Source organism: Boleophthalmus pectinirostris, unplaced genomic scaffold, assembly GCF_026225935.1.
Source record: "Boleophthalmus pectinirostris isolate CB_2022bp ecotype Guang Dong unplaced genomic scaffold, ASM2622593v1 HiC_scaffold_9, whole genome shotgun sequence".
NCBI classification, from domain to species: Eukaryota; Metazoa; Chordata; class Actinopteri; order Gobiiformes; family Gobiidae; genus Boleophthalmus; species Boleophthalmus pectinirostris.
Genome location: NW_026571541.1, coordinates 18,759,632 through 18,763,286, shown reverse-complemented (window position 1 = coordinate 18,763,286; position 3,655 = coordinate 18,759,632). Strand labels below are relative to the sequence as shown.

Here is a 3,655-nt window from a genome sequence, read left to right as displayed (position 1 = left end):
CCTGGAATTGCCAATTTCTGAATTTATGGTAAAAAGTAACTGTTAACTTGAAAATAACTGTTTCATGACATCACAAGGTGGAACAGAGCATTTTGAGCTTTGGAGATGTAGACAGACTAACAATAAGGGGTTACTCAAACATGTGTGAATGGAACAAAACACAACTCCAGGTAAGTTTTTGAGTAAGTAATAACATTATAACATGTCTTAAAGCTCAATTTGGCATAATATAGCACCTTTAAATGTTCTGGTTAAAAGGTTTTGACAAAGATGTAAATTTGTTCCAGGCCACCAAGACACAATGAGATATGTAAGACATTAAGAGAAAAAGAAACAACAAAGGGTAAACAACAACAATTAATTAGGCTTAAACAGATTATATTTAGTTATGGACTTGGACTACACCCATAAGATTAAACCAATGCAGACTAAAGATTGCATGATTATTTTTACACTTTTTATTTGAAGAAAACCTTTTGCCCTCCATGTTAAAACAAAACCCAAAACCTACTATGACAAAGAAAGATCAGGGATTATAGAAAGGAACCTAGTTATGGTTATTTAATAGAACTCTTCAACCCAGTTCTCCAGCTGTAGATGCTTTTGTATTTTTCTCTTCCTTGTTGTACCACTGAGTAAGTAAGAAAGTAAGTAAGTTTTATTTATATAGCGCTTTTCACAGACATATGTCACAAAGACACTTTACAGAGCATGTATAGATTCATTATTCTTTTCTCCACACCCGGTGATGGTAAGATACTATTGTAGCCACAGCTGCCCTGGGGCAGACTGACAGAAGCGCAGCTGCCATCCCAATCAGCGCCATTGGTCCTTCCGACCACCACCATCACTCATCCACACACCACTTTCATTCTAGGCTATGTGGGTGAAGTGTCGTGCATAAGGACACAACAACAGTTTTCTGTGACTGGCGCCCCACTGTGGCACCTGATTTTCCCAGGGGTCTCCCATCCAAGTACTAACCAGGCCCGGCCTTGCTTAGCTTCTAGAGATCTGACGGGATCAGGCTTTGACAAGCCAGTATGGCCACAATAATAGTAATTCAAATACTGTATTACAACATACTAAGTGACTCAGTTTGTGCAATGTTTCTTTATTTTTATCCACATGTAATCTCCAAGAAGGAAATAATATTCTCAGCAGTGTTTCAGTTCAGACTATGGTGGCTCAAATTTAAATGTCATAGTTATTGCCAGTATGTAATATAAATGGCACTTATTGCTTGTATTTAATATTTTAGCAGTCTTTTTAAGCAGTATAGTTACTTTTTGTTATGTATAAAGCAACAAAGGGAATTTTGTGAATGCCTATATATAGTCCATGTTCTTTTTAGACTATGTGGGAGAATTTTAGACTATGGGAGCCACTGTTGTCTCTTCTCGTAATGGGAAACACTGCTCAGATAATGGAAAATAGGCATTCTAGCTCTTATAAAGGTGCAGTGTTATCATCCACAAAGTAAAAAACAAACTAAACAAAGAAACAATGTTAGTTAGTTAGACTAAATAACCCAATGACAACAGTGTACAGATGCATATATTTTATGATTAGCAAGTATTTTTTATTATTATTATTTTCAGTTCAAATTATTATTGAACAACATTTTGAATTAAATGATTGAATTATATGTGAATTAATCCAGTCAGTGAGTAAGCGGTAAGTTGTCTTCAGTAGGTGGAAAACTTAAAGATGATCTTATCATTTGCAACAGGAATGTAGCACCCAATACCTGCAAAAGAACACAGTTAGTGTTGTTTGATGTAAAAGAATAATTCAATATATTATTCCAAAAACTGTACTGTAAGAGAAAAATTACTTCAGAATAAACTGTTTGGACCTAATATCTGATTTAAAGTTAATGTAAGTACTAGGACAAAACATTAAATAATTCCCAAAATCTGCTATTTTCAAAGAATAGAGCAGAAAAATTTGAAAAACTAAATTCTGGATGTACAAATACAAAGACACACCCCAAACCAATAATTAATTTGTTCTCTTTTCAATAATTGTTGGTTAATGCCTACCATGTTGATTCACACCAAAATAATGCATTCATTGTTGATATTTTGGACACACCTAAATCATAACAAACCAGCTTTTACTCACCAACATCAGGCACTATGATAGTCCTGTCTGGTTTTTCCACCAGGAGCTGCCAGTAGGTGCGCTCAGAGAAGTTTCCATACAAACCATTGATGCTCCACAGAAAAGGGCCGTAGTTTGGGTCCTCAGTGTAGGTAAAGCTGAACACAACATTTCATATAAGGAGAATTCTCATCACAACTGACTATAGATACTGTGCAGCTGATGTCATCAACATTTCCTGAAGCTTTGTTAGAGTTAGTTATTTTATTTATTTTAATACAAACAATCTGACCACAAAGAGCTGACCTAGTTGGAACTACAACAGGTGAGATGACTTCTCATATAAAATTACTGTCACAAACTATCTTGCAATAGTCAACAGTTTTTTTTGAGAGATACTTAAGTTATCTTGAGGGAAATTCAGGATTTCACTGTCACCTTTTTTGTTGAAAATCAAACACCTAAACAGAACCATGAATGCTTGAATTGATTACAGGCTCTTGTCCTGTTTATAGAGATTTAGTAATTTTTCATACTATCTGAAAACTTTTGCTAATATGTGCATTGTGCGACCATGGTAACTACACCCCTAGCAAAGAATGCAAAGAATCAATAGAAAATGATCAAAATAATTCTAACCTAAAGTTGTTATTGGTGTCCTGGAGCCGTCTCATTGCTCCTATCAGGATTCCTCGGTAGACCACATATGTGCTGTACATGAGTTTGGGTCCTTTGGTGACAGAGTTTGTCACCTGAATCGTGATGGGAGTCTCAGAGGAATGAGGTGCTATAAGTAAAATAAAGTATTGAATCTCAAATAAATATGAAAAACATGGAAAGAATTTGTCAGAGCATCTATAATATATTGAATCTCTTCAAATAAATAAATAGGACAGTAATGAAATGTTGATAGTTTGTGCTTAAACTTAGTAGAGAGTTTTAGCTTTGACTTTTTAAGTTGCGAGTTCATGGTCAAAACATGGATGTGGGAAAAAGTCAAATAGTGTGTTCAACTTGTCCTGGTTTAGCCAGTTGTAGTTTTAATTTAGACTGGGTTTGGTCCTATTGTAATCCAGATTTTTGTCATGGTCCGGGTTAGACCTGTCACAATAACAAATTTTGAAGTACGATATATTGCGAAATAAATATAGACGATATTATAGACGATAATATTGAAACAAATTTATGGCTCTGGCAAAATAACCCAAGAGGACATTTATACCACAAAAACTATTCTAAATCTATAATATTGTTAAATAAAACATAAGCTACAGTAAATAAAGAGCAAAAAGAAACACTTGAGTAATGAGGCAAAGAAGCTATTAATTCAATCTTTCACAGCTCAAATCTCATCATATAGCCAAAAAAGTACAAATTTCCCAGTAATGCAAAGAAAATGTCCACATGATAAATATCTATGCCAAAAATATATTGCTCCAGTTTTCATATATTGAATGATTCATTATAATTAAAATAATTTTGTAAGATATAATTATTGTGACAGGCCTAGTCTGGATTTAGTTCCAGGTTTAGTCCCAGATGTGGTGTG

General features: G+C 34.3%; 1 pseudogene; it reads right to left on the bottom strand.

Annotated features, from left to right (window-relative positions):
* Positions 1–936: 936 nt before the first annotated feature.
* On the bottom strand, positions 937–1,055 carry LOC129407315 (5S ribosomal RNA; annotated as a pseudogene).
* Between the last annotated feature and the right edge of the window lie 2,600 nt (positions 1,056–3,655).